This window comes from Mustela erminea, chromosome 13 (genome assembly GCF_009829155.1).
Source record: "Mustela erminea isolate mMusErm1 chromosome 13, mMusErm1.Pri, whole genome shotgun sequence".
Classification (NCBI taxonomy): Eukaryota; Metazoa; Chordata; class Mammalia; order Carnivora; family Mustelidae; genus Mustela; species Mustela erminea.
The window spans coordinates 42,206,364-42,212,810 of NC_045626.1; the positions used below are offsets into that span (position 1 = coordinate 42,206,364).

The 6,447-nt window shown below is 35.7% G+C and overlaps 1 pseudogene; it reads right to left on the minus strand.

Moving 5' to 3' along the window:
* Window positions 1-212: 212 nt before the first annotated feature.
* LOC116572208 lies at window positions 213-1,212 on the minus strand (annotated as a pseudogene).
* Window positions 1,213-6,447: the final 5,235 nt, after the last annotated feature.

Here is a 6,447-nt window from a genome sequence, read left to right on the forward strand (position 1 = left end):
CCATTTCCATTGTCTGATTATCACTGCTACTATGTCCTATCATCGCATTCCATACATACTAAACCCCAAGCAAACAGTGGAGTTCCATCTTTAAAAAGTAGAAAGGCATTTTGGACAACACATTCTTGGCATTGGAACCTAGAAAACATTTAATAGACGTGGTAGGGAAAATTCTCACTCTGTGTTATAAAAAGAATATCCAGATATTAATGTTACAGAAATGAAATGATGGAAAATTTTAACAAACGTTTAAACTATTTCTTAAAGAGGTTTCTCCAATGCTGGAGATCTTGAATAAACTCCTGGTCAGTCATCTGGAAGCAGTTCTTCACATAATTGATGAACTTGGCTTCCACTCTGGAAATAAAACCACCTTTTTCTATACTTACTTGCATTTTTGTTTTAATGTCCTCTACAGAACTAGGTCCTTTGGGTGTCTTAAGAAAAGTTTTTCCTGTTCTATTGATCCTATACCTTTTGATCTTCATGTGAATAGTTTTGAGTCTGTTTCATTCTGGTTTGCAATTTTGGTGGGGAATCTCATATAGGTTTTTTACTGGAGCTTTTTCTTCAGCTTCTTCCTCATCATTATGTTCATCATCATCTTCTCCCCCTCCTCCCTCCTCAACCCCTCCCCCTCGTCCCCCTTCCATCTTCTTCTCCTCCCCCCCCCCCTCCTCCTCCTCTTCTTCTTCTTCTTCTTCTTCTTCTTCTTCTATCTTTATCATCATTTCCACAGCACCAAGTTTTGCTTTTCTCTGGAAATGTTCTAAAAGTTCCAAAGTTAGAGCACTTTACAGATGGCTAAGGAATTTCACATCCTCTTCCTCTTCATCTTCTGACTCAGCATCTTGCCCCACAGCTACTAAGTGCTTTCCACCACTATGCACGACCCTGAACAACATGTCAATCATAAGACCACAGGTGGTGTTATTTCCAAACTCACAAGGGAAATCTTGGCTATACAGACATTTTCAAATTTTCCAGTGTGACTTGCATCGGACTACCTTTGTACTTCATTGCCTTTGCTTTAACAATGTGTAATTCATCCTTTGCCCCAACCCCTAAAATGACTGTTCTTTAAGATAACTGGTGTTCGTTTTCATCATTATCCACTTTAAAATGGTAATCTTTGTCAGCCTTTAGTTCACAACTGAAAAGTTAGATCTGGGGCCTCAGAGGGCTCATGTCCATGTCCATTAGATCTCTCATGGGGCGCTGGTGCTCCCATAGGAAGTTAAAGAAGGCAAATAGAGATAAACTACTACTATTCCAGAGAAGAGCCAAGCAGAACAAGCAGAACAGAATCACATCAGGGAAAGCAAGTATTCATTGTCTTAGCCTCTATTTTATAAATAAATACAATGCAATCATATGGGTAAAACCACAATCTTCACATTTCACATTTACATTTCCTGGATGTTATTAATTTTATCCATTCCTTCCTTCAGAAGTATTTATTGAGCTCTTCTTATATTCCTAAGGATTCTTCTAAACAGTGGATACAAGGGCGAAGCAAACAAACAAACAAATGTCTTCTCTAATAGAATTTATTTTCTAGTGGGAGGGGAGAGATAATTAGTTAATAAATGTATAGTTTAATGTAAGCATTATGAAGAGGTAAAGTCAGATAAAGTGATAGAAAATGATGGGGTTTTTTTTTTTGTTTGTTTTTGTTTTTGTTTTTTTGTATTTTCAACAGGTTTGCCAGGGATGATTTTTTTGTTGGGGTGATAAAGTTTGAGGAGAGAGTTGAATGAAGTGAGAAGTAAAATCACTTGGCATTTGAGGTTAAGGAGTTCCAGGCAGATGGGAAAGCAAATGAAAAGTAAAGTCCTGAGGCACTTGTTTGGCTGGCTCAGGAAGCATCAAGGAGTTAAGAGTGCTGGAGAAACCCAATGGGTAAGGAGGTCTGATAGTGATTAAATAAAAAACCAGGAGACACTAAGATCTTATAACCCATGGTGGTTCTTGAATTTTATTTTAGTTTATAGGGAAGTAATTGAATTATTTTGATCATAAAAATGAAATGCTTAGATACATATTTTGACAGGATTTCTCTAGTTGCCCTGTGGAAAGCACCTTCTGGGACAGAGGGTCAAAAATGCAATCCGGGAAAACAGGCAGAGGCTGCTTCAGAATTCAGGCAAGAGAAGATGGTGGCTCAGTGCAGAATGGTAGTGGTTTAAGTGATAAGGTATAAATGGTTTGATTATTAGGGATTTATTTTGAAGGTAGAGCCAATGTGACTTTCTGACAGATTGCATGTTAAGTATGAAAGAAAGAATTAACGTTGATCTATAGCTTTTGTTTGAATTAGATTTACAATATATGTATGTAATATATATATAATATATGCTGAGATTTCCAAATTATCTATAATAAATAATACCTCAATGGATGTCTTTTGAATATTCATCTGCATTTCTCAGATATGTCTCCTTTCCTTAGAATATTTCCCTAGAAGAGGGATTATCTGTTATTGGGAATTAAAAAAAAAAAAAAAAGACTTTAAATTCATTGGCATGCAATGGCTTTTGTGGAGGCATTTCTTTAATAACATTTACTTTTTGTTACATATTTATTTGCATGTATATAGTTTCTCTTTCTTGGATTAATTAGATGTTAACTCATAAGCTTTTCCATTTCATTGATATATTTCAATTTGTGCAACCAACTCTCATCTCATACATCTTCTTTTTGTATATATGTAGTCATATCTCATTTGTTGTTTTTAAACTACTTTATCTTTTACCTGATTAGTTTTGTAGAATTTCCCTCTACCCCACTAAATCTTCAAAAATTTTAACTATGCTCACAATTATATTTATACTCTTCAAACTACTTTCTTAATTTTATTTCAGCTTTTCCTAACTTTTTGAGTTGGATGTTTTATTCATTTATTCAATGTCATATGTATTTTTTTGTGCATGTAGAGGTAGATGTGGAAACACTAGTAGTATGTCTCAAAGCTATACATTTGCAACTATTAAAATTTCAGAGAAATTTAAAATATGTTCACAGGTAATTTTCAAGTGATCTGTTCTTTCCAAGGCATATATAATTTCATATTTATCTCCTCATTATTCCATATATGTAAAACAACGTGAGTTTTTTTTTTAAGATTATTTATTTATTTATTTGACAGACAGATCACAAGTAGGCAGAAAGGCAGGCAGAGAGAGAGAGAGAGAGAAGAGGAAGCAGGCTCCCCACTGTGCAGAGAGTCCAATGAGGGGCTCAATTCCAGGACCCTGAGATCATGACCTGAGCCAAAGGCAGAGGCTTTAACCAACTGAGCCACCCAGGTGCCCCTAAAACAATGTTTAAACACTTCCAAATAGTTATGTTGTTTTATAATTTTCTTATTAACCAGTTTTACTGCAAATTCATAGATGTGGCTATGTAGTTACATAGGTATGTTCCTTCTGTCAGTCTTGTTTGTTATATTATGAAGCCATAGGGGATCTAAGTCCAATTAACATATATGGACTTTCAGGTTCATAAGTTAATGGCTAGAAGAGACACACTAATAAGATGAGTTCTACTTATTTTTAACTCAGATCTTTCATCTCCCAGTTGGAAAAATTTTTTGTTATGCATGTTATTTATGAGAAGTCTTTCTATACTTATTAGAAAAAAAAAATCCTTAAATTCTCTCTTCCATATTTGTTATTTTCTGGGTCTCCATCTTGGATTCATTTTGACTTTAACAAATGGAAAAAGAGGCTGGAGGAATGAGAAACAATTCTACTAACCAAAGAAGTTTCCAAACAGAAATATCTATTAATTAAAGGAAGGAAGGAAAGAAAGAAAGAAAGAAAGAAACTTATTCCTTTTAATACACAACTGAATAAGATCAAAGAGAAAAGAAGGCAAACCCAACCAAAGAGAGGAAACAAAACAGAAACGAGGAAAGATTGTGATATAAGGATTCTGCATGTTGAAAAAAGTCACCATGTTGATTTTTCTGATGATTACGTTATGCAGGAACATTGCCCAGTAGTTTTTCCTTGATCTGAATCAGAAAACCATTCACAAGAGTAAAATGTTCTGACTGGTTACCATAGAAGACAGAAACCTCTGAACCTCCTATATATTTTATTGTGATAGGTAAACTCCTTCAAATTTAATTATTTCCCTCTCTCTTGTGAACTGTCTATTTCACAGAATGGCATTTCTCCATATTATTCTGAGAGGGGCAGTATCTACTAACTTACAATACCACTACAAAGACTGCCAGGTGGTTTTATCTGTTAACACATTCTGGAAAGTACCTGCTTGTTGAACATTTCCACTCAGGGAAGAACAGCTACTCTATGAGCTTATCCGATTACGGTGTTACTCTTGGGATGAAGCCCAGGAGTAGTGGGTGTCTGCTTTTTGTTCCTACCAATGCTGGGAGGAGTCTGTTACTTTGGCTTGCTACATGTGGAAGACATCACTTGTAGATGGAACCCTGCTGCTGTGTTGGCTTTCTGCTTTATGTGTCCACTAACTTCCTGGGTTATAACATGATCTTCTCCACTTACAGTGAAAGGAATAACTAATTATGCCTGCAAGACTAGTGAAAGGATTTCCAGAACAGATGGTATTTGAGCTGGCTATTTATAGGATGAATTGCAACCTGCTTTATGGTGAAGGGCAAGGGAAGGATATTTCAGGTTATAGAAAAAACATCTGCAAAAGCTGGATTCAAAATTAGATATTTTTCATTTGCAAAGCCAAGTATATAATGGTGTCTCTGTAATCCCGAGTTTATAAGACTTTCAAAAGAAGAATTAATATGCCATGTCGAAGAATTTTAACATTACAATATGATGGTGTCAAAACAAAGTTACATGATTAGATTTAGGATGGTAATTGTACCCTTATCACTGTATTAATCACCGAGTCTTCTGCCAAATTCCCTATGCATTGTCCCCAGAATCAAGAGCATTCATTCAGACTGATCACAGCATTCACCTCACTAGGAATTGTGTTTTAGAAGTCGTTTTAGCTCTTTTTTTTTAAAAGAGGGTTGGGTCTCCCAAATGATTCAGCAATGAAGATAAGCAGTAAACTCCCTGAATATTCTGGCTTAGTGCCCTCTCCCACTCCAGAGCCTAATTCTCAGCCATATGACTTGTATTTCTTTCAGACTTTATTCTTCTCTGTCCTATTTTCGAAGGTTCTTTCAATGATCAAGTTCTGTCTGAAAATCCCACCAATTTTGCCTTGCATTCTGTAATACTAAGGAGCCAGCGCCTTTGTTTCTTTCTATAAAGGACCAGATACTAAACATTTTAGGGTTTGTGGTCTATATAGTCTCTGTCACAACTACTCAACTCTACCTTTATGGTGTAAAAGTAGTCACTAACAATAAGAAAAAGAAATGAGCCTGACTGTGTTTCATTAAAACTTTGTTTATAAAAACAAGAAGTCAGCTAGATTTAGCCAAAAGCTATAATTTTTGATTCCTGGTCTAGACCTCCTTGAATCTCAAATACTGCTTGGACTCAACTGAATTTATTATACTTGATTTCTGGGAATTGATTTCTACATGCTGATTTTATCCTTGGAACAATTACCTGGCTTCCATTTTATTATGCTCACCAAAAATCCTTCTTGTTATTCTTGTACTACAGCAGCTTGGCTAATTTTGCTCCCTAAATTCTGTGCCGCTAATCCTAATTACCATGTGACGCTAGGAACAGGTAATATGGCAGGAGCTCAGGAAACTGAAGATGAGAGCCAAAGGAATTAAAGGTGCTGATAATTGGTAGATAATAATATTATCTAATACTTATAAATATTTACTATGTGTCAGACACTAATTGTTTACACATAAAAACTCATTTAATCCTCACAATAATGCTATGAGTGATTATCCTCTCTACTTAACAGAAGAAGGAACTGAAAAAGATAGATAAATTAAGTAAATTGTCCAAGCCCAAGCAGCTGGTAGAGGTGTGGCCAGCATACAAACCCCAGGAAGTTCAGCCCCAGAATCAACATTCTTACCTACTGCACTCTCCCAAGAGGTGCTGCAGAATGGGAAAATGCTCTGAGAGGGAATGATCGGCACTCAGCAACCAGTCAGATGGAGCAAGAGTGGCAGAAGAAACTGAGGATAAATTGCAAATGATTTGAACGGGACATTAGTTAGAGAACACAGGAGAATATTTGTGGACTATGTTAATTTTTCATTATTTTGTTAACAGTTTTCAACTAGTTTCAAAGTAGCTTCCTCAGAGAGGAAAATAATTACCTAGACTTCATTAGATGATTTCTAGCAGGAAATAGAGTCTTAAAATCATTTTAGTCCTTCCATGCTTTTCAAAATCTGTGTACGTAGGAATCATCTAAGGATCTTACTAAGGATCAACTAGAGTTTGCTAAACCGTGGCTCTCTGGGCAAATTCAGCCAACTGTTTTTTCATAAATAATCTTTTTTTTTTAATTGCA